General features: G+C 41.3%; 1 pseudogene; it reads right to left on the reverse strand.

The window, feature by feature from the left end:
- Positions 1-20,562: 20,562 nt before the first annotated feature.
- LOC126282630 (5S ribosomal RNA) lies at positions 20,563-20,680 on the reverse strand (annotated as a pseudogene).
- Positions 20,681-26,516: the final 5,836 nt, after the last annotated feature.

The raw sequence follows: 26,516 nt of genomic DNA on the forward strand, positions 1-26,516 counted from the left end.
CGAGGTGGCCGATGGAAGTGGGCCACAGGCCAACTTACAGTATCGGCTAACGCGAAAACTTGTAAAAGACAAGTTTACCACTCAACTGTGTGGACATGTTTCTTTAGTCCGTCACCATGGCCCAGCTTTGGATGCGCCAAAGTAGGTATTGTGGCCCCGTCCGGCTGGAGACCTGCCTTGACTAGGGGATGCTCTGTCTGCCCTGTGTGGTTGTGGGCCTGGCCGGCAAGGTTTACTGAGGGATACTCTCTCCACCACTTACTTTCAACTTCCAACATGCCGTTTCTACGAACCAAGAACCACAAAAATACCTCATCTATGCCTGCTCAAGTCGTTAACTTACTAGAGTCTTGCTCAAGTCGTGTAACGTTGTAACAAAATCTTTATGAAAAATAGCTGAGAGAGTGACTTGTCCTCTCTCATCGTTTTACTTTTTGTGATTGAACTACATTATGCTTAGAGTGATTATGTACATGACAAATTTTGTTGGTACTATTTTCCGTCATTGTAGTAGAACGCTATTGAGTGGTTGTCAGTTGAGGTTGTAATAACATGAAAACAACTATAGGATCCCTCCTCTGAGTCTGCACTCAGTACCTCTGGTTCCACATTTTCTATGGATGAATGCCAGTGGGATGCCGCCTTTATTACTTAGTACTACCTGATATCATTTGATTTCAATGGAGTGTGCTGCAGTTCAAGTGTTACTCACCTTCTTGTCATCAGGATATTTGCTTTTGTATTCAGCGCTTTCCAAACACAGTCTACAGTGCTGATTGTCACTGACAGTTAGCAACATTTTCTTGTACAAACAGGGAATAAGTGAAATGATAAATCTTACCAAAACACTTAGTAAACCTTAGCCGAAAGTTTGCAAGTACTAATTTCATATGTAACTACATGCATGTAACTGCATCAGTGCATATAGCTTCGAATGTGTACATAGTACAAACCAGCAACATTAATTTTACAGTTTTCGTTTTATATTAGATGTGATTATTTGTCCTCAGTGTAGAATTCTGCAATCTAATTTCTGTACCCGACACACTCCATCATGCAAAAGATGACCAGAGAGGCCAAGGGGTAAACTAACGGTTTTGTTTTATACATAGATCAGTAATTTTGGTAATATTATGGATGTCACATGAAAAAGTAAGGCCTCAATAGCATCAGAGTAATAGTAGGCAACATCTCTGGCAAAGAGGTGGCACTCTCAGATACTGTTAGTAGAACCTTTGCTTGTATATGGTAAGAGAGAGAGAGAGAGTGAGAGAGACAGACAGAGAGAGAGAAAGAGAGAGAGAAAGAGAGAGAGAGAGAGAGAGATGAGGAGTCTAATTGTATCTTGTGATGGAGTAAGGTATGGCAATAATTTCCATGTATTATTTTTCATTTATGAAGAGCTATTTTATATATTCATTCAGAAGACTTAAAGATATTGTAATAGGGCATTTTCCGAGACATCGTAACATCTTAAATAATTTGGTCAGGGATACAGAATTGGAGATGTGTATGATAACGTAACAGTGTGTGATTTACTGATCCTTCTTTCTAAGTTGGAGACAATACGTGTTTATACGAAGGTAAAGAGAATTTTTTCAAGTTTTTCCACTATTAATATAAACTGAATTTTTAATATTACAAGTGATAAAATATTTTATCTTTGTGATACAAAGTTTTTCCATCTATTAGCAGTCGTCTTTTTATTTCATGTTTAACATATATATTATTACTTCCCTGAGTTTATCAGTAACGCAACTTTAATTGACAATGATCATTACAGTAATGAAATGTATCAGCACAGAACTTTTGTTGGTGTCTCTATAGTTTGAAGCGCGCAATGCACATCGGATTACTAGTTTTTTTACAAGCCAGAAAAGAAAACTGAGTTGGTGGTAGTTCACAATTAGTTGGGCGTTAAGAAAGGTAAATGCACCAAGGCAATTCTGACGTCGCTCTTTGTGATGCAAGCAAGACTAAGGAAAAAATCAAGACACGTTCATAGGATCTGTTGACCTGGAAAACGCATTCGATATTGTGTAAGACAGCAAGATGTTCGACATTTTGTGAGAAATAGGAGTAAGCTGAATGGAAAGACCTATGATATAGAATATGGATGAGGGCCAAGAGGGAAGTTAGACTGGAAGACCAAGAATGAAGTGCCCAGATCAAAAAGGTTGTAAGACAGGTTTCTAGTCTCTCTGTCTGCAGTTCAACCTATACATCGAAAAAGCAATGATGGAAACAAAAGAAAGGTTAAAGCTGATAGGATATGAATGATAGGATTCGCTGCTGACATTGCTTTCCTCAGTGAAAGCATTACAGGATTTTCTCATTGTAATCTAATATGTACTCGATATGGATCGAGGGTACATTGGTGAGGGACAAGTATCAGAAAATCACAAATGACAGATTGAACAAGGAAAAATAGCACAGAAGCACTGACAAAAAGGGGTTCCTGGCCAAGTATAGTCTATTAGTATCACACACAGGCATTAATTTCAGGAACAAATTTCAGTACTACTATCACTCTAACTTATAACTCAAATGGTAAACACACAAGGAAATTAAGTAAGAATTTCACAAATTATTCATCTGAATCTTTAACACAAGAGAAACTGTAAATGAGAACAAAATATAGCATGTATACCTAGACTTAAGCAATTATTTTACAATTCCTCATACCTCTACAGATTGATTCAGAAAGCTTAAATGCTCCATTGTTGCACTAAATGTATCTTATATAAAGATTTGCATCGCTATAACTAATGTGGTAGCCCAATGACCAATTTTAACTTACTGATCATTTCATTTTGACGAACATTTACACTGCCTTATGTGAATTTTTATCACTAATCCTCAGGGGAAAGGTGCATTACTTCCTGTTATATTGATAATAATCCAAATCTAATATATGGATATTTATTATTCATTACATAGTACCAGATTTCTGCTTCTAAAGCTGGACCTAAATATCACCATAATTGACCCTGAAAGCCAATTGGATTCATTACTCATGAGTTACACTTCCTGTTTTATCAATGTACTTTAGATCAATATGCGTACCTACAAATAACTACAAACATATGTTGCTCATGTCCTATGTGGCACACTTCGAACATCTCATATTCAATACACCTCAGTACACATAACTCCCTCAATTTAACAGCAACTTCAACTGTCAACTATATATATATTCAGCCTACATCAACTCTCCATATTCTCTGCAATAGATACATAAAAATACTACTCTGGGCTCCTTGGCTTATCCATACATCATATCTCACCCAATTTATTGGAACAAGTGTCTCCTCAAGTATTTGTTTCTTTATATGCCTTCTTATTTACAAGCTGATACATTACTGCAATTCTCTTAGAATTGCTTGACCTTTTCATGCCTCATATAATAACTCTATAAGATTACACAAACTCTTCTTTGACCAATTATCTTCACACCACATTTTATAAACATTGGCTTTCAAATTCTGTTCTTATTTTTATTGCTTTTGGCATTATTAATTTTGTAATTTACTGCCACTAAACTGATTTTCAACTTACTGATTCTTTGACATCAACCATAACTACTAATCCTTATTATAAGTCGTATCTAAATTTTGTTACATAGTTCCTGACTGTATTTTTTGGACGACCCCTACCTATTCTAACTTCTACACACTAGCTTTCTTAACCTAAGGATAGAGAAAGATGGTAGAGGAGTGAGACTTGAAATAAGAAATAAAGTCTCACCCAGCTGTGAGCATACCAGTCGCAACTTGGTATACCAGTGAAAGAGTTGCTGGTTCACTACACCTCTTTTAGTTTACCAGGTCTCTTATTTTATCAATTCGTACCTCATGGTTCCTTTGTTTACCTTCTGCCTTCTCATAATTCCTGTCATCATCGTCTCTCCTATGATTGTGGTAAAACTGTCTACCATTGCCATGGTTCCTATGTACATTATCCCCGCCTCTACCTCTGTAATATGGTGGGCCATTAAATTGATTTTCATGTTAATTATTCCCACCTTGGTTCTGGTCACACGTCTTGTTGTTTTCCTGCATACGAATAGTTTCTAATTGCTCCAGTACTTCCATTAAAGTATCTTTATCTTTAATCAGGCTTCTGGATAACATTTTTTGCACCCTACGACTTAACCTCCTTTTAATGGCTGGTATCATTATGTTGTCATTCAATGGCTGCTCCAATCTTTCATTCAGTTCCCATAGATGCTCAGCAAATTCTCTCAAGGTAACTCTCCCTATATTAAGGGACTTGCAATGCAGTAAATCTTCAAGTGTTGCACACTGGTGACTTTTGGACCAGTATTTCTTTAAAAAGTCTTCCTCAAATTGACTGTAGCTGGCAACTTCTTCTTTCTTTCTAATTCCCCAGGTTAAAGCTTCACTCTCCATTCTCTCTTTTGCGAACTGAATTTTATCTCTATCTCGTAAGTGTTCCGGAACAATTCCCCATAACCACTTAGTAAATATCATTGGATGTAATGTCCCTTTGGGTTAATATTTTGGCTCTTGTGGGACTGGGTGTACCTGATATCAGCGTTCACTAATGAAACGACAATGCCTTCCCCTACTGTTAAACTGACACTGCTTATCTTCCTATCAGTCTCTATGGTTTTAGTTTCTAGCTGTTGGACTCCTTCTGCAACTGTTTGATATCATTTGTGACTATATGTTCCACAGCCTCCTCCAGTTTCACTTGCCTATTTCCCAATTTCCCAATATTAACTTGGCACTGCTGTTGTATTTGTACCACATCCTTAATCTGTTGGTGTTGATGTGTTTCAATTTTTGCATTCTCCCCTCCAATTCAGTTTTGACACCCTCTACATCTCCCTCAGCTTTACCAAATATCTCTGCCTTCCCATCATTCATCTCTTCTCAGAGTCGATCTACCTGCGTCTGCAGATTCTCATCTCGCTCCTTAAAAATTATTCTCATCTGTTCCTGCAATTCATGCAGTCTTCTCTTAAGTTTCCTTGTTCTTCTTTGGACATCTCTTCTATACACTTGTTGATTTCTTTATTTCCTTTCTTGATCTCGTCATTTCCTTTGGACAACTGTTCTATACGCTTGTTGATTTTTTCATGTCCTTTGGACATCTCTTCATCATGCTTGTTGGTTCCTTGGAGCATCTTGAATATTATTGATCACGATTCTCCATCTTCTAGACTCAGTTCCTTTATAATTGGTTTTACCGGTATCTCAGGGTAACCTGTTAAATGACCCAATGGACTGTCCACTGACATTCCACTACTACCAATTCCTGATTCATCCATGTCCTCCTGCCCTATCTCCATTTTCCTAACTACCTCCTCCACAACCTTTTCTATCAGATCAGGATCCAAATCAACTATTCACTATGCACAGGAAAAAATAACCTGCTAGTATCCAAATACTCACTAATTAGCTAATAATTAAATAATCCTTCACTGTATTAGGTTAACCCAGATTGGCAAAACGGACCTCCCCACTGAACACCATAAATCCCAGAAGCCTACCCAAATCAAACATCAGTGGCTGCATTTATACTGAAACTCTCGAAGTAAAATACACACATCAACATAGAAGACATATACTATTCTGTGTTGTACAGCATGAAAACACACCATATTAGCATACCATGCATCAGAGCAAATTCGCTAAAAAAAAATTAATAATATTGTTTTTATATTTCCTGCAATTGCCAAATTTAATTTGAAGTTCCTTCTGTCCTCTGAAAATAGTGTAATGTTGTTTAATATCGCGCAAGCAAATCGTATTCACTCACCCCTCGATGCTCGGTGATATCGCGTTATTTTGACGTTTGAAGTCGCGCTACTGGTCGTGTTGGCGTTGGCTCCTCAGGCTGGGTGGCTGTCAGGTGATGTGTTACTGAAGCTGAGTGTCGTGCAATGTGCTCAGCGAACTCTCCAGTGAATTGCGCTGACGCAGTCCAGTAGTTCGGCGGTTGGCGACGGAATGGAGCTGCTGTCACGTATTTCGCTGATCGGCGGGCAGGTGGCACTGGTGTCGTATATTTCGGACGTTCGCCACTGGATGTCGAACCCCGCGTTGTCGTTGTTTCTACTTTGGACACTTGGCTCCACCGTAGTCACTGTCCTGTATGGTACACCTCTGCTATCCAATTCCTTGCTGTTGTGGCGTGTGGAATTGCTTCACTAATTCAGATGCTTTGGATAGTCACTCACAGAGTGTGGGGGACGGAATCCAACAATTACGTTACAGTCTACACCCGCAAAGGTGCTAACAATGTATGGGTCCTCATCAAATTAAACGATTTATATCGTTCAAAAGATGATTTCGGATACAAGGTCACTTGAAAACATGCTCCTGATACTTTGGAATATTGGATTGTTGATTCGCGATTATACACAAATGCGCCTTTTCTTAGAGTATGAATTTTACAGTAATTCATGCGCGTTTTCGTGTCCATACTTCAATACATTGTTTATTAACACTGCTCTGGTCACTTAAACTTGTAAACCCAAATTGTTTACTGTATCTCAGTCGGTTTAGCACTGTATTATCTAAATAATTTGCTTCGTTCGTGCGATTTCAAATTTCACCATAAATACGTTACATTTCACTATATCTAGTTGAATTACTCTAATTGTAGTCATAGTAACGATCATACCGAATTATACTTGGGCTAGAATCGTCCGATAATTGCAAATGTCTTTTAAGTGAAACCAAAAATGGTGCTCAATGAACCATCGCTTGGATCCGAAGATTGCAACTGTCATAGGCACGGGAGAAAAGTGAAACACCACCGTTATGCCCTTTATTGGATTTTTTGTGATTTATCGAAGTCACCAACCAATTAATGACAGTAATTATATGATTGTGTGCTTAATGGATGAAAGGCAATCGGTTTTTCTACTGTGGTGTCAGGGGTATTTCTAAAGAGTGCGGCTGTTCTCAGATGGAATAGTAGATAATTGAAAGTTTTTCTAATATTAAAGAACACAAAGATTGCGACATACAAATTGATATGTATTTTCTATTAACACACATATTCATAGGCAGTTGCTACCTTCGCCTTAAGCATTTAATTACGGTTGTATCTGTTATTGGTTCCTGATTTTAAGTACTTCGTCACACGCAATGGTGATAGTTAATATTCACAACAGTCCTCACTGCAATCCATGGTTGTTGCTGGCCGACGTAATTCGGCACTTGTCACTTTCGGTGTTATATCACTCTTGAAACGTTATTAATGAGGATCCACCTCATGACGATAAGGGGGATGCACTGGTTTGTCACACCCCGGTGAATTTACAGTTTACTCTTCACTCGGCACATCCTCACTGCAATCCATGGTGGTTGCTGGTCGACATGGTTGATGCAACACACATAAATAGGCGCTTCTCACTTTCGGTTTTATATCACTCGTGAAACGTTATTAATGAGGATCCACCCCATGACGGAAAGGTGGATGCACTGGTTTGTCACACCCCGGTGATTTTACAGTTTTCTCTTCACTCGGCACATCCTCCATTGACACGGAACTCTGTTCGACCACCATTCTTCTCCGTCTTCCCAGCACTGCCTCCAGTCAACGCTAATCCCACTCCGACTCCTCTCTGCTCTCGACCTGGATGTCAGATACTAATATCTATGATTGTGGGATCACGGACCTCTTACAGTGTTTGACAATTATCAATTAATTTTACCGCATCAGATTCGAGAAAAGTGGCTTGTTTCGAGATATGAGAATTCCTGAAATATAACTCACTTGTGGCTGTAATCATTAGAGTACTCCTCCATAGAATCGAAGGCAGGTGTGTGGTGGAATGGAAAGACTGGATTCCAAATCATAGACATCATTTCTAGCACATAGCGTAACACTAGAGATATAAAAAACTACTGTACATTTCTTATGACCTGTCATCACAGCATCATCTGCTGTTTTTGATCATTCTCAATCAATCATTCCAATAAGTCAGTGGATATATCGCAGAACTTCTGACATGGCATTGAGACAGTATGGGTTACAAATATTGCAGAAATATCTAGTGGCGCCGGCGTGAGGACGTTGCATGTAGCGGTTTTATACCACGTTCCTTAGCAGAATCACTTTCAAGATTCAGCGATTCTATGACGAGGATGCATCATGGGCTACGTGTAACCAGACTGCCGGTCTGATAATATACACTGCTACGATCACCATCTTGCTATTTGTCTGGAAACACCACGTGATTCGTAGTTATTGTCGTACGTGGATTCATAAATCCGATATAGCTTTTAACATGGATACATGTGTGCACATGTTGAACCAAGACCGCTTGTGATAGTAACATACAGCTACTGTTAGGCTCGGGGTTTTGTCATCCGGTGCTTTCTAACACGATTAAACCTCTCTTTCTAAGACACAGTGGTAGCACTCGCAAGAAAAACTGTGACATATCTACCCATCGTTGATTTTTGGTCATTATTATTTCGTATCACCAGATATCAGTTATTGACAAAGTATTATACTAAGTTGTAGGAGGTGTGTGATAGGTTCGCCTTGAGCATCAGGCTTATAAAGTATGTGTTTGTGTTCTGGCATGTGCAAAAGAAATGACTACGTACATTTGTAAGGAAAGTATGTATTGGACGTTGAGTACTCTGATAGCAAAGGCAACAGTATCTCAAGTCATAAGAATGGTACTGATGTTTCTAATTCCAGAGCCACAGCCGTCAACAGGGTGTATTTCCGATGCTTCGCTCATTGTTGAATGTCATTCAACTGAGACAGTGATTATAACATTAAGTTGTAAGTTCAGGGATAAAATATATATGTGACTGATTTCTTAGGATGATCAATCTACCTGTGCGTGCTTGGGGTGCAGCGCCGGTTCCCTGTGTGGAGATGATTCACGTTTCCCATTAATGGTAGGAGCTGTCTCAATGGAGAGGCCTGTTGGAGTGTAGGAATGTAGATACTTAGTATGTGTTGGATAACTTTCGTGATCGCTTGGAAATTTGAGAACATTGAACATGAAAGTGTGTTTGCACTGGACTGTTATTCCCTCCCATGTAAAGTGTTCAGTTGACTACTTTTGCACATTTCGCGCCTTTATTTAGTTGAGAGAAGATCGATTGTGGTGTGTGCATCTAGCACATGAAAGACAGGTTTGTTGGTTCTCTAGACATGAGAGACACCTTAGTTGACCTTGTAATTTACAGGGATGATTTGGAATCTACTACATGACGTACATCGGTTTTCACGATTGGAAATATCGGTTTGCTCAATTTTTTTTCAAGTTTCTGCGTAAATGTCTTCACAGACGTGACAAGTTTCTAGATAGTCAGTGGTTTACAGCATACCCAACTTAGCTAAGGATTTGGGTTTGTAGAGGAATAATTTCCAATCTTCGGAATTATTTTGAGTGAGCAATCGGTAGGACACTGCTGAGTGCTTGATATCGAGAACTACCACGCAAATGGTATAATATTGTGGCAAAACATGTGAAAATACAAGTGGTGTTGTTGTGCCAGAGTCTGGCGATGGGTGTACAAAAGCAAGCAAGCAAGCAGGTCCGGACCAGAAACAGTAACGTGTTTGTGCCGAGAGGGAATAAGCCCAAGTTTGTAGAACAGTTCTTCGATTGACTTCAGTCCACTGAGGGCGCTCTGGCCAACCATCGGCGGTGGATGACTGCCGACGTCGCTGGGATATATTTAGTACTGTGTGGAGTGTGTACGGTGCTGTCTGTCTTTGCAGTATATGTATGAATCATATAAAAAGGCTGATTTTGTCTGGTGCAAGATGCAAATTGTACGTTGAGTACATCGACACGGTATGCAGTGATATATTTTTGGGTTGGAGATCTGGTCCGCACTCTAATATTCAATCTCCTGCCCTCAGTGGGAGAGCAGTGTAATTGAGTAAGAGACTAGCCATATTAAATGATCTGTAGGCGACTTTATTGGGTATAATTGTCAGTGCAACATGGTGATCTGTACAATATTCAATCATAATGCTCTATTCATTCACAAGACTTTTTTTTGTGCTGGGATGTAGGAGTGTCTACAAACTGATTCGAACAAGATGGAAGCAAGGTGTGTTCGGAAAGTTCTAAGAGAGCAGGTGTTCAAAGACAAGTTGAAGCAGACCATCCATCTCTGGCAGGGATGCCTTCACTCATTCGCCACTGTGTTATTTGGACATTGCCACACCTGTAGCTGTAGTATACTGAAAATTCCGCTGATATTTTCTGTTCTGTAAGAGAGTGCTCCGAATTGTGTTTGCGTAATTGTTCTGATTTCTCCCCATCTGTGCTTAGAGAGTGCTTTCTTTCCAAACAACAAGAATTCTTTTATGATTAACTGCATTTTAGTGAGCATGCACAGGCTTTTAGTGGTGAGAACATTTAAGGTTTCTGTGACGTATAGCAGGACGATCATTTCGTGCGATGTATCAGCCATGCTGGGTATGTGTGCACAGCTAGTTGCAGTTCAAATGGCCTGTTAGGATCGGTAGGAACAATGCACCTTGTGCTATTCTATGATATCAGTATGCACAGGTATTGTGTCACCAACAGTAAACACACATGCTGACCACAGGAATCTCACGTGAGCATTGCTTGTGGTTCCGTGACGTCACTGTAACACTCGAAGAACTCTTAACTGTATACCTGAAAATAGACCCAATCTACACCTCCTCACTGTAGGCAGCAGCGCAATGAGAGCAAGGGCATGTGAAGGCTTGTGTCCAGCGGCTGCTTGAGGCAGTGTCTACGGGAACCCACCCTTGGGGTGTCTGTGCTCCTCAAATAGGGCATTGCTCCTGTCCGGTTGTGTCAGCAATGGTGCCTAGGTGATCACACATTTCAAGAGGGATTTCTTAGGTGTCGAGTATGAAAGGGTTGTCGCCATTGAGGGACCTGAATGGGCATCTGTATGTGGCCTGGCAGCTGATGGCCGGGTCACTTCGCAGGGTCTACCGGTACATCCCGAATTGTGGGAGTATGTGCTGTAGCCTACTGTATGGTCAAGTGGACAGGCAGCGAGCAGTGCCTGTTTGTGTTATTTGCGTGTCTGTGGCATTATTTTGTGAGCAGGTCTGTAGGCTGTTTGGACAGTTTACAGTTTGATTTCGCTTCTGCATGTCAGTGTGCTGCATTATTTACAACTAATTTGCATGTCTTTGTGCTGTGTACTGAAATTATTTCGTTAATTTAGGAGTTGTCCGCATGTATACAGAGCATTATTTCTGTAATTTACGAGTAGTTTACAGGGCTGCAGGATGTGTTGCTTGACCCCAAGCATGTCAGAGCATGTGTTCCGTATCACTTTGATAAATATACTATCGCTCAAAATCCATCCCTAAGTAAATTGTTCCAAAATAAATGAACTGCTCTCCTTCCTCTCTCCAGCTGCCCAGGGCAGACTGAGTCTTTTTCCCCTCCAGAAAGCCATCTTGTGTTACGTCACGGATCAGACGACAGCACCTTCTGGTTGCAGTACTTCGTACTAGGCTTGGACCCAATGGTGAACACACTGTGTCCCTACTTTTTCCTCCGCCATCCTGGATTATGCAGTGGTAATGACGGCAGCACCCTCTGGTGGCAGTAATATGTACTAGATGCATACCTTGTGGTTTACACACTCTTTCCTAACAAAATCTGCCATCTTCGATAGTGGTACTGGCATCATCAGCTGACATCATGGCCGCAATCTTAGATTACATAATGCGAGAAATGACAGCGCCCTCTAGTGGCAGTACTGTGCACTAGTTCAGTTGTACTTTGGACCTGGTGGTGAACACACTGGACGGAGGTACTGCCTCTAATTTTTTTTAAATAAATAGTGCAACTAAAGTGAAGACTTATGTCCAGCACAGGTCAAGTCCTCTTCCCACTATTTCCTAGGTAGAGGTGGTGGTTGGATGTCTTAGTGGAGGTAGCCCAAGCGCCCTTTCTTTCCCGCCATTTCCTTAGGTTAGTAGAGACAGCACAAGTGGGCTTTTCTTACCGCCAAACTTCAAATTTCCGTCCAACCCGTAGAAAAAGTTGGCCATCAGAGGACTTAGGTTAGTAGAGGCAGCTGAAGTGAACAATTTTCTCGACATTTTCTTAGGTTAGTAGAGGTAGCCATGGTATATTGCATTTTGTTGATAGAATTAGAACTTTCTGACATTTTTTGGGGGAGGGGAAGGGAAGGGAGTTAGGTTAGTCGAGGTATCCCTGTTTACCTATATTCCCGCTAAAATCCGCCATCTTGGATAACATCAAGGCGGCCATCTTGGATGATATCACGCGCCGTTGCCAAGTCTACAGGCCGCAATCTTCGATGACCTCATCGCCGCCAACTAGGATACATGTGGCAACAATGGGGTGACGCTCTCCTAGCTGCACTGCTACCAGAATATACTCGATCGCTGCAATTGCAAGATGGACTGGACTAACAGACGCGTCATGATGTCGAAACATCACCTGGGAACAAACCCAAGTATGCTTGGAAGGGATCTTGAAACTTTAAAAAAAAAAAAACTAAAAATCAGATTAAAAATAAAAATTATCTACCTGATCAGAAGTAGTTCGAATAGTATTGACCAAATAATCGTCAATTTCTAAAGATCCCGGTTGAACATGATGCGAACTTTTCTCAAAATTAAAGCGAATTGTACACTGACAAGAAATATTCTTTGGAGCCTCGGCGGTCGTAATGCTATGGGTGGAGAACACTGCCGCCAGAGACTAAACACTAAACCAACAACAAATTCCGCTAGGCAAGAACGATGCAACAGCTTCCTATACACGCACAAGACTGAGTACTGCACACAGAAGTGCGACACTCAGGGCACTTGGATACATGCGGAAGTAGGAGCTAGCTGATAGCTCGACGTGCAAGGTGGAACAGCTGAGCTACGACGGGTGGTAAAGTAATGGGCGTAGTACACGTTCCTCTGTTCAGTCCTATGTGTTGCATGACAGAGTAGGGATGTCTTCATTTTCATAGATTTCTCAAAACACACCCGATCTAATTTTGCTGGATGAAATCTTGTCTTTAATCTCGATGGCGAATCGCCTTCAGGCCTCCAAGTGGAGCAGTTTTTATGCTCCCTTTGTAGTCGTGAGAGTCATATGGCTTCTGCGGCATCCCGAATCTCAGTCTCCATAAACATTTATTTTGTTTGTCTTCAATGGTCAAGTTTCTATTGTTCATACTCCTTTTTATCAATTGACTCCTTTTAAATCGCTGTCTTCCACTGCGCCTACTGAGCCTCAGTCTCTTCCTGTCCTGCTTTATTTAATTTACAGAAAATACGAAATTAACTCAATGAATGGATCACAGTTCTTCGTAAGACTATCTCTGCCCTTTATAGGTATTTAATATCCCATACAAACGCATTCCCCTTCACTGCACATGTATTCTATGATTTAACTAAGGTATCTTGTTTCCAGAATGAACTTTTCACTCCGCTGCGGAGTGTGCTCTGACATGACACTTTCCTGCAGTTTAAACTGGGTACCGGACCAAGACTCGAACTCTGGATCTGCTTGAGCAAGTGCCCACGAAAGGCATAGGTCCAGAGTTGGAGTTCGGTCCAGCACACAGTTTTAATCTGACAGGAAATTGCACATCTCTTGTTTCCTGCTGTCTCCTCCCTGACATCTAGGGCCACTTTAGATAGGTCATTACGTGTTATTTTCTAGGAGACCAGGCGATTTTCTCAGGTGGCCTATTTCACGTCTGTCAACATGTTTTTAATCGGGAATAGGTCTGGGGCAGAAAGGCCCAGTCGAAAACAGAAACCTCATTGCATTCCGCCAGCCACTCCCTGCACAACAGCGTTGCAAACTGATCCTGCTTCAAACAGTAAAGCCCTCAGGAGGTAGTTATTTCACTGACGTAGTAAAAAAGTTACTCGAAAGATGAATCTACGCAGTATGAGGTCGGTCATATATGCAGTATAGCACCCAAATTCCATGGACTAGGAGAACAAATTCAGCTCCAAACTGCGACAAACACACGGCCACATTTGGAGTCGATAGGGATTTAATGAAGCCTGTGTCATTATACTGGAATATCAATCGATATGGGAGTCGTCATAATATATTACATTCTACGTGTGACGATAGGCATTTTTCGTAACAAACAGCAGAGTAGATGGTAATCAAGGAGTTTCTGCTTGACAGCCATACACTTACCTTGCTCTCCAGCGTTCTGAAGCCGAGGGCAAACAGTGTCAATCGACCAGGGAAACGCAGTACTATCGTTTCCCAACTGCACCGTGTTCAAAAAAATTGTCGTGATGTAATTACAACTTCTTTATCCTGGACTAGCATTGTTAGACGACAACGTTCTGTTCTCCCAAGCCTACTGCATACTCCAATGTGATAACATCGTTGTATTCATTGGGTAACAGTTTGCTCGGGATCACCAATCTTAACGTTACATAGCGCCCGACGCCGTGAAAATTCATTTCTTCCACAAGTATAATAACCTGGCTTCGAATATGCTTGTTGAAATTGACGTATCGTTCATGAATTGACGTGGCTGGACTCAAAGCGTGGTGATTCGGATACCTGCGCTTGAATCGTACGCTCTCACCGGTGAGGTTTAAACGAATTCTACTTTGAAAGAGAAAATTCAATCCCTTAGACTGTCGTTTAATATAGGAAAATATTTACAACGCATGCAGGATAACGTCTGACGTGATAAATAACTCCATAATTAAGTTTCCTTTTGGGTAAGGTAATCGTAACAGAAAATTAACCAGCGTTGTCTTCTTAAAGGTGTCAATGAAGGCTTGTCTTTAAGGGTTTTACTACTTTGTCCAGTACCTACAGGATAATAAAATAACATGGGTAAGATTAATATATTATGTGGTTCTTGATAATCGTAACTCATATTTCGTATTATTGTTGAGATGTTTCCTAACTACGCAAAGACTAGTATTGATGAAAATAATAGAAGTTTACTTTCCCTAAATATTAGGCAGAAGAAGTGTGCCTACTACACAGTGTCTTTCTTTTTCAGTGTGCATGATAGAAGACATTTATTTGTTTTCAATACTCTCATGACCCGAAGCTGTGTCAGGCCGAAATTCAGGACGAAATCTAGAAAAGATAATATGAAACGACATGCGTCAGGTTTATCTACTTTTTCTCGAAGTATGACCTCTTGACTTGAATAATTTAAAAAGAAGTCACTTTTCAGTTGTCCGCAATCATCGAAATCGTTGTGGTATATTTCCTTTACTGCACTTCAATTACATAACCAAACAAAAACATCAGTGTACGTTCTTCTGCTGTTATAAGCCATTGAAAATCATCGCCCTTTTGCTGCGCTATAATGAAGCTAACTCATTATTTGTTATATTTTTTGCAGCGGTGACAGACTTCCATATCGGTGAGCTAACAGCAGATTTGCCAAGGAGCACATAAAATACATACTAGCACAAGCGAAGGGGGCTTTCCCGGCGAAAAAGAATAATTTAGTATCGAATATCAGCCCTACTTTGACGAGGAAATGTATGTTTGGAGGACATAATTGTATGATAATTAATCACGAATTGTGGAGAAACCGGAAGTGAAGAGAATCGAAAGTTTTGCAGTGTGGTACAGCAGATGGACGCTAAAATTTAGATGGACTTATATGATAAGAAATGATGATAAAAACTTTGATAAGAGGTAAGTATATGTCGACAGGATTCGTGCTAAGGATATCAGGCAAAACTTCTATCTTACTGGAGAGAGCTGTCGATGGTACAAACTGTAGCGGAAAACAAACACTGGAATATATCCAATTGGAAAGTAACCAACAAATAACCGTAGATTTAGGGTGCAAGTACTGCTATCAGGTAAAGTGTTGAGCAAACGAGAGGAAGTCCCCTCTGCCCACATAAAAGCAGGCAGAAGACCCAGAAAATACTACTGCTATTACCTCGTTGAATAAGTGAAGGCATAGTGCCTGTATGGTATTTCCCTTCTTAACAATAACGAGTAGACAAACTGTGTGGCTCACTTCCTATCTTATCTTTAGATAATTTATATCGACCCTTAAAGGAGTTTATATTGACATCCACATTACTTATTCGAAGCTCATATCGAAAGCAAGGGTAAGGGGTTTGGAGGGGAGGTGAGAGGGAGTATTCTTGTGTGGGCCTGAAGATGACCTGTAAACGGGCCCAAATCGGTTATCCTAACAAAACGCACCAACTGACTTCAACAGTTTCTTTCTTTATTGCATATTAACTTGTTCCAGGATGGAGGAATTTTAGTGAAGATGATCGAGCATGAACAAAGAAAATACGTAATTAAATAAAGATGAAGAAAGGAAACAACCATTCTAAACTTAATGTTTCCGTAATATTTAATTGTTCTGTAGCGTGAATTGAATGTTTTCTCAATAACCATACAGTACGTAGTCTGACCTTCGAAACTCTTAAATTATTTTCGAACAACAGGTTGGTGAAAGAGCGATAATTCTTTCTATAATAATAGAATGTAGATGTACAACACTAGCGCAGCTACTATACGAAAATGTGTTTTTAGTTGGTTCAAATAGAGAAGCACGGTGATTTTGTCGCTAAAGGAAAGAATATGTGCTATCGTTAAAATGAAAGTCACTGCGCAAAAGGTAGAACTTAAACGTCGTAACGGGAACCCGTAAACAGGCATGCGATCGTCATAAATCGTTCCTGGGAGTGGGTCATCAAACAGAATGCCAATTGCTGCTGGCTTTTGTGCTATGAACACATCGGTTACAACGTCACTGCAGAGGAACTGCTCAATATGTTCGACAATTACGCTTGCATGTGAGCATACACTCGGCTACTGCGAGAGAGAAACGAGCAGGTCTTCCTTTATGACCGTTGTATCATAAGTCACTGTTTCTGGTTCTACCTCAAGAGCACGCGACAATAGCAGGAGCACCGCATAAGCGCTCGAAAGCCGTCCGAAGCTTCGCTGTGACAGAGGACTCCTTTGTGCAATAGCGGCTAATTAATAGCGAACTAACAGGTCACTGTACCGACGGCATTGTTTCAGAATGGAAGCAAGTAATGCTTAGCTTTGGACGTACCCATAAGCTGTTATTGTCCGCGCAGAAATGCTTGTCTCTTTGTGCGACACAGGTAAGGACACGTTTGTGACAATGGTTTGCCACATTTGATTCCATCACTTTAAGCACAAAGCTGTGTGGTTTGTTCCTGCTACAGCTGCCCTCCGCATGTCACGAGTTTAATGCCTTCGTTTTTGCGTTCGTGACCAGTTAACGCAAACATAGCTAAAGTCTACACCCTGGAGGCTATTACTCGCCAGGTACAGTCGCAGAACGCCATGCATAGCGGTACGCCGAACTGTTATTAAAAATCAAAGGTGCCGATGCGGTATTTCTATGCTGGACTATGCGTTGCCTGTCGCTAAACACAGTACCTCTATTAATTTTGCAGTGAGCATATACTGAACTGGTCATGTACGTAGCTACCTGCCGAAAGTCTTAGAAACGTAACGACTTCACGAAACTGTAGATAAAGTTAAGAAACTCAGCACCATATCAGCTTATTTTCTACAATGTGAATAATCTTGGATTAATACTGTTCACTGTTCAGGCACTTTACTTTCTATTGAGCACAAGGCCACAACGAGGAACACTATTTTCAGACAACACACTTGGAAGCGGAGAAACCTTGATATATCAACTAATTCATCGACCCCCATTCATGTCGGCAGTTTCAAAATTCGTTCACACAGAGTTTGATAGGATCGCTTGACTATGCGAGGACTAAGTAACACTTCAGTTATAGCGGTGAAGGATCCTCTTATATTAACTGGTATAAAATATTACATTGCAGTTTAGAATTCGTTGTCTCGCTGCAATACAGCTTTCCGAAAAGTACGTAGTTCGTCGTACTACTGATTTCCGTAGATCTGGTTTCATTTTACGACCATGCTTGGAAAATAACTTCCGCAAGTGCTTAGGCCCTATACATTCTCGGGATTTTACATGTAGTACATTGATTTCCTCTTCGCAGCTTCGTTTACCATATAAAGAATAAAGTAGCTTCCCTTTAATTCCATGTATTTATCCTATGGGTGACTTCATAGACATATTCTCTAACTTTAGGCAGTTTTTGACAATTTGGTAATAATCGTAAGGTAATTATTGGCAATTTTCATATAAGCTCCAGGGGTATTTTACGTAATTCTGCTGCGACCTCTGGATTCTTATTTTCTCTCTTTTCAGTTCAGTATTTCACCTGCTGTTTAAATGTTGAATTAAAATCGTCTGCAGTGGCAGCCGATGACCTCTGGCATAAGGAATCATCCATCGTTTTGCTAACCATCTTGTCAAAAACTGCGAAGGCGGAGACAGAGGTCCGGAGAACCCTGCTGCCGTTAGGGTGGGAAACTGTCCTCAAAAGTCTGTACGACAAGCAATGACCAACCGCATGACGATGCAGAAATTATTGGAAACCACTAATGTATTAGACATATTTAATGTTATCCATAGGACTTAAAAAAGTATGATGATATTTTCTCCATTGGCGAAAGATTATGGATTAGTCCCTGCTTCGGACCTCAGCGAAGGGACAGCCAATGGGGAGTTGACGATGAGCAAAAAATACTGAATAAACAATGAAACGTTGAAGTTCGTGAATGATGTCACTAGTCTGACAGTGATAGGAAAGCTGGAAAATCTGAAATCGAAAATGCAAAGGATCAGTCTACAAAAAGATTGTCTCAGAAGTTCGCGACAAATTTGGAGGGGCTGTAGAGAGTATCTTGAGGCAGAAATCGAGGCTGGGAACCCATGTACGTAAAAGTGAAAGAACGGCGCAACAGAGAGTTGAGGTTGCGGTTGCCGGCGCCTGCTACTAGGCCACCATTTCAGCAGCAAACGTGGCATGATACACTGTCTTACTGTACGGTGGACATCTCGCAGTGCTGTCTGATATTCAGAATTCGCAACGGATTGTTACAGTTGCCAGTGGAGAAACTGCGTATAAAGGCCTTGTCTCTCACGAATATGATGTTCTGTTGCTTCGGTGGATGACGGTTTCACACAAGAGTTCCCTTCTGCAGCTTATTTTTCTCCTGTGGCTCTCTAATATATCTAATGTTATACTGCTTACGGAAGAAAAATAAACTTCAGACCAAAACCTGTGTCCGAAGCAACAGAGCACAGAATTTTAGGGGAAAAGCAACTAGTTTCATCTTCCCCCTGGTGAACGTGGCACTCAGTCGCAATCAGTTGCGAGACATTCCGCCTACGGTCCGTTAGCGGACGAAGTAACGTTTGCTATTGAGGGGGCAGCCCAGGGGACTCTTGTAACTTCGACGCTCTGTAGCCTTTTCGGATAACACTTCCGAACAAGGGTTCCTTGTTGGCTGATTTGTTCTTCAAGACACCCTCTGTGACCCCTCCAAGTTCTCGTAAAATTTATGGGAAACCCTGTATAGAGCTGGTACGTGAAGTGAAATGGAGAGAAGAAAAGTATTTTTGAGAAGATGGCAAGGCAGAAAATCCGATAATGGGAGTACGTTTCGTTAGGAATGGGTAGGGTAGTCATAGAATGAGTCTCTTTGAATAATTGAGTAATAGATTATTTCCATCAGAATCGGCAGGAAACAGACGTCAACGGCAGTAATTTAGGTATAGATGTGAATTTCGCAAGCAGAAAATGAAGTGACAGTGTATGAAGTTACTGAATGGCTGACTCGGTACGAACGCTCAGGTGACAAGTCATGGATCGTATTGATTTTCCTAACCATTTCCGAAATGGGATCCCCCATGCATCTAGCTTTAATTACCATTTAGCTCCTCCAGTGCCCTGTCCTTTCAAACATTGTGTACGCTATACAACCACCATCTTCACACGTGTATACCGAAATCACACGAGTTTTGTCGCCTCAGTGTAAAGTGAGATGATAATCGACAAATAGCACTCACGAGGAAATGGAACAGAGCGGTTCGGAAATTCAAGGCATTGTTGCAGGAGAATACATGTGTGATAGCGGGAATGAAGAAGAAGATCTGCGGTGATCTTCAGCTGTTACTTCACAAGGGAATAGCCACCTATACACAAAGAAATCAAATGGCTGCATGGAAGGTAACTGCTAAGAAACCGTAGAGAAAATAAGAAGTATTTCAACTGATCGACGGTAAAAGAAAGTACTTTAGGAAAAGATAGGCCTACAGATGTAAGCCTTTTTGGAATGAAATAAATAGGAAAGGCAATGAAATGGCAGCGGGCATAATACAAAGATGTAGTAATGGTCCTTGAAAGGACAGGTTACATGTTTGTTTTCAGCCTTCTGTCAGTTATTTATGAGGCCCTCCCCGAATTACTCTCCTGTGCGAAATTTTTCATTTCAGCGTAGCCCTTGCGTCCTAAGTCACCAATAATACTCCGTGCGAACAGGCCTTGGAAGGCCCAACGTTACCGATCGGCCGCCGTGGCATCCTCAGACATAGGAGATACTGGAGGCGGAGATGGAGGGGCATGTGGTCCTCACACTGCTCTCCTGGTCGTCTGTCAGTTGACTGCTTCTCAATCAAGTAGCTCCTCAGTTTGCGTCACAAGGGCTGAGTGCACCCCGTTTGCCAACAGCGCTCGACACACCGTGTGGTCACCCACCCTAGTGTTAGCCCAGCCCGGCAGCGCTTAACTTCGGTGATCTGACGGAAACCGGTGTTACCACTGCGGCAAGGCTGTAAGTCATCAATTATTTGTAGATGTATTCCATCCTCTGTTATTCCTTATATTATCAGTTGACCTGAATTTCAACATTCTTGTGTGGTACCACATCTCAGTCTCTCCGACTCCCTTCTGTTTCATTTCCCCCACTTTCAATGACTCACTACCAAACAACGCTGTGCTCCAAACGTACATTAACAGACATTCCTTCAACCTATTGGGGCCTATGTTTGATACGAATAGACTTGTCTTGCCCACGAATGCCGTCCTTGCCAGTCCCAACCTGTTTTATGCCCTCCTTACTTCCTCCTACAAGGGCTATTTTGATTCCAAGTCAGCAGAATTCCTTAACTTCGTCTGCTGCGTGACAACCGGTTTTGGTGTTGAATTTCTCACTGTCTTCATTTCTGCTACCTCTCATTACTTTTGCCTTTACCTCGTTTACCCTCAATCCATTGCTTGACTAATCTGACTGTTCATTCCATTCAACAGATCCTGTAATTCGTCTTCAATATCACGTAGGATGGAATGTCCTCAGCGAAATTTATCACGACATCCGTTTGTCTTGAAATTTAATCCCATTCTTGAGCATTTATTTTATACGCATCGTTGCTTCTTCAGTGCGTAGATTGAGCTATAGGGTCGAAAGACTGCCTCCCTGTCGTATATCCTTTGAGTACCAGTGCTTCGTTCTTGGTCTTCTAATCATATTACGGATTTAGAACTGACTATTTGTCACACATTTTTCGCTATAGCTTTCTCCTACTTCTCTCAGAATTTCTTGCACCATTCCATATTGTCGAACGGGCTTTCTACGTCCGCAACTCCTATGACAGTCTCATGACCTTTCTTCACTTTTGCGCAAAGTCAGAACTGCCGCTCTGGTGCCTTTGCCTTTCATAAAGCCCACTAATCGTCATGTAACAGATCGTCAGTTTCCTTTTCCGTTATTCAGTATATTATTCCTGTCAGAAGCTTCGATGCATGAGATGTTAAGCTGATGTTTCGGTAGTGTTCTCATCTATCTGCTTTTGCTGTCAAAGGAATTATGTGGATAATATTTTTCGGAAAGTCAGATGCTACTCCGCCCATCTTACGGATTCTCCACACAAACTACAGTTGTCATCTGACTGTAATTTCCCTCAATTATTTTAGAATTTCAGGTAGAGTGTTGTCAGTGGATTCTACTTTATTTGATCCTGTATCTTCCAGAGCTCTTCTAAATCCTGAGTCTGGTACTGGATCCCCTATGCCTTCCTTATCGACTCCAGTTTCTTCTTCAAACAAGTTATATAAATATTTACATGTAAATATTTACATATAAGCGCTTTGTCTGCTCTCGATCGTCCAAATCTTGTGGAGTTCAGCTGAATAGCTCCGAGCAAATTGGGGATAAGTGTCACAGGACACTATAATTGTACTGTACAACATGTGGGAATTTGGGCTTCGAGCAAATGGGGGATAAGGGACGGAGAAAGTGTGCGGTATATGGGAATTTGGGTTGGATAGGTGTGCTCGGATGGCTAGGGCTGTTAAGACAACCGTTGAAGAGAAGCGGAGCATCGAGATTCGAGTTTCACTCACATGCAGCTGAGATCTGTAAACTTCTCTTTCGAAGTACAGTCGTTTCACAATTCTTTCGTGACTCGGAACTGTAAGTTCGTTAAAGCGAATACTGAGTTACCATGACATACTCCTTAACTTCCACGGTGCACATATTTATTTTGGAGCAAGTCTTTAATATCATGTGTAACGCGGTTATTTGTGCCACATCATATAAGTCGATACAGTTGCGGTATCTGGAAATAATGCTTCTTTTACACAGTGTTTACCGCTACCTTACAGAACCACCATACATGTATAGCTTGTAACTGAGGCAGTTTATTACTTCACGTATTTCTTGTTTTTTCTTTGAAAGAAGATGTTTCACATGTTTAATTTTCCCATTTTGTGTAGAGTTTCCTAAAATAAATGCGATAATTGAATCATTATGAATATAATTTCGGTGGTTAATTAATCCTGTGATATCAGTCTGTAGATTAGCAAGGGCATCAGCCAAACCTGTATGTGGAGAATATGGTTTCTTAAGACAATTCCATGGTGAAAACCTTCCTTTAAATAATAGACAGCTTCCAAGCAACCTAAAGACAATAGGACATATTCCTTTATTTTCAGTTAATCATTGATGTTCAGACATTTGGTGACCTATATATTAAATTATTAGTACAATTTAACAGCAACAGCTTACATAGTTATCCCATAATAGACTTGTTTCATTTTCCTCACCTTGTTAAAGTATTATTCCTTATCCACGTAACAGTCGTCTTCTCTATAGCTCACCCTTTCATTAGGCTTAGTTTCTCCCCACGCTTTCGTTCTTAGAGTATACTAATTCACTGCAACGTTACGAACTGTAAGATCAAATAATAGTATGAGACTTTTAGTTGTGTAAAGGGGTTGCCACGGTTTGACATTATAAGGAAAACGTAGCTTTTGTGCAAAATATAACTGTTAACGATGATCACTTTCTAGGGTCATCATTATTTGGATCATTGTCTGAGTTCTGTTATACTGTATTTCATGTGTCCTAATGACTTTTATGATTATCAAATTTAATCATTTTGACAGAAACTAAGAGTAAAATACTTCCCTGTTTGACATTTCAGATGATTTTAAATAACTGAACTCACCTACTAAATTTTTAGTAACAACTTTAATCAAAGTTCTGAAATTATTTATAGCAGTAACTACTGAAAGAAATTTATCTTGTAAATTTCAGAAATTTATGTTTCATTGAACAATATTAAATTCTTTTATGTGGCTACTAGGATTTTTGTAACTATATTTGCTATCTTACTCCAGCACTGCAACTTTGTTTCATCGAATATCTAAATTTATTATTATTTCAGTGAAATAATGATGTTAATGGATACTTGACATTCACTATTTATGGCTGTCAGAATTAAAGTGAGGTCACACACTCAACATGTTGCCTACAACAGTTAATCATTCATTTTTGCCTATTAATCATATGAAATAATTAAAAAAATTATGAACCTCAGTTTTGATGTAAACAATGTAAAAATAATTGCTTCTGTGCGAGTAGTGACTGCTGTTTCCGTATAAGCGTAACTGACAGAAATTCATTTCAGCAATTCAGAAGTAGTCCGTTCCAAATTAAGTTGTCCACTTCAGGACTGAGAAGCTATTAGTTATTATATTAGTATTATTACTAATTAGTATTTCAACGACATAATAATATGTTAGGTACTCTATCTCATGACTGTTACTACGGTTTCCAGTTCTGTTGCGTGCTGGGCGCTCCCTAATCGGTCCACGCCGCATCGTGTGTTCCATCTGAGGTCCACGCCCGCCAGACGCGGCTACATTGTCCCTCTCTGGTGGCCGGTGTTCCCTCCGCCGTCCGCGCCCGGCCTGGCCGTCTTCTGAAGTCGAGTTCATGACCTGGGGTGTGTCAGATCTGGTCTCTAATGTCCAACACCTTGTCTCACGGCTGTTCCCTCGGTCTCCAATTATATTTCTTTCTGAATCCTGGAGTGTCCTGCGTTGAGTTTTCACAAGCTCAAGCGCAGGATTCCAGGCAGTGCTGATTTGGTATCCCGAGTCACGGTTGATTAGATTGTCTGTGACTTTAATCTCAATTGCTTCTTTAATGACACTGTCCCAATAGAAGTTCGATGGGGCTCTCCTTGACCTGTTCAGGCATGTACTGACATCGACGTACTTCCTATATGAGGGGTCAATTTTATGAACAAACAGAAGGGGTGGCGATGGGTAGCCCTCTATCACCAGTGGTGGCCAACCTATTTATGGAAAGGTTTGAAGAGGAAGCACTCTCTTCAGCCAGATATCAAGCCAAGTGCTTTTTTAGGTATGTGGATGATACCTTTGTCATCTGGCCCCATGGTAGAAGGAAGTTAGATGAGTTCCTGCTACATCTGAACTCTTGCCATCCGAACATTAAGTTCACAATGGAAATGGAGAAGGATGGAATACTTCCATTCTTGGATGTTCTGGTGAAGAGAAAGGGAGATGGCACATTTGGACACAGTGTGTACCGCAAACCTACGCACACTGACTTATACCTTCAAGCCAGCAGTTGCCACCATCCGGCACAGAAGAATGGAGTGCTCAAAACACTGCTCCACAGAGCACAAACTCTGTCAGATCCTGATAGTCTGGCCACAGAAATAGAACACTTACCATCAGTGTTCAGCAGGAATGGGTACTCCTCTAGAGATATCCAGAAGGCACTTCAACCTGCCAACCGGCCAAAGGATCCAGAAGAAGAACCAGAAGAGGCAAAGAAGATGGCATACTTGTCATATGCCGGACCTATCTCTACCAAGATCAGCAGGATTCTCCAGAAATATGACATCAGGAGCATATTTTGCCCACCCACAAAAATTGGGGCTATGCTGGGGACTGTAAAAGATGACCTGGGGCTACGCAAGCCAGGTATTTACAACATACCATGCCAGTGTGGGATGTCATACATTGGCCAGCCCACCAGAACTGTGGACATCAGGTGTAAAGAACACCAGAGACATACCAGACTCAGACAGGCAACTAAATCAGCCATAGCAGAGCATTGTCTGGAACTTGGTCATTCAATGGATTACAATGACACCAAGATTGTGACACAGACCTCAAGATATTGGGACAGTGTCATTAAAGAAGCAATTGAGATTAAGGTCACAGACAATCTAATCAACCGTGACTCGGGATACCAAATCAGCACTGCCTGGAATCCTGCGCTTGAGCTTGTGAAAACTCAACGCAGGACACTCCAGGATTCAGCAAGAAATATAAGTGGAGACCGAGGGAACAGCCGTGAGACAAGGTGTTGGACATTAGAGACCAGATCTGACACACCCAAGGTCATGAACTCGACTTCAGAAGACGGCCAGGCCGGGCGCGGACGGCGGAGGGAACACCGGCCACCAGAGAGGGACAATGTAGCCGCGTCTGGCGGGCGTGGACCTCAGATGGAACACACGACGCGGCGCGGACCGATTAGGGAGCGCCCAGCACGCAACAGAAGTGGAAACCGTAGTAACAGTCATGAGATAGAGTACCTAAAATCTCAGATCGGGCCTGACACACCTCAAATGACAACCACAACCGTTGAGGACGGCCAAAACCGGCGCCGACGGCAGTCGGAACATCCGCGACTGGAGAGGTCCGTTGTTGCCGAGTCTGGCGGGCGCGGACCACAGATGGAACACTCGACTGGGCGCGGACCGATTAGGGAACGCCCAGCTCCTCCCAGGCATAAATACTGAACTCGATCGACCCAAGGACCAGTCTCAGGTAGCACCTGAAGAAGACAGCGAGGCACGCTGTTGAAATATCGTGCGAGAACGACGCGAACATCCGGCTGGATTCCCGAATATCCAACATGTCAACAGATCGCCGGGAAAGCATGAAGAATTACGACATAATAATACTTAATGCTAGTTAATAATATATCAATGACATAAAAGTAATCTTCACATATGATCCTAGGTAATCAACAATAAAAATTAGATCTTCAGCTATAATTACTGTAATTGAATTACGAAGAAATTATACGAAATCGCCATTTTTCATATTACCTGCTTACTTTTCCACATCTTATAAGTCAGATTAATGAATCTCGGCGAAGTGGGGGGCTTCACGTTTGAGTGGTAGAGACGAGGTGAGTGGCGTGATATCTACACAATCAGCTTTCTTCATAGCTTTTTTACTCACTGCGGTACGAAATACCTCTTCTCGTACATCATATACCGGTTATAGCTTCATAACTAATGCACAAGACCTGAATAGTCCAACAAGTGCTTTCATTTATGCTCAAA

Source organism: Schistocerca gregaria, chromosome 7, assembly GCF_023897955.1.
Source record: "Schistocerca gregaria isolate iqSchGreg1 chromosome 7, iqSchGreg1.2, whole genome shotgun sequence".
NCBI classification, from domain to species: Eukaryota; Metazoa; Arthropoda; class Insecta; order Orthoptera; family Acrididae; genus Schistocerca; species Schistocerca gregaria.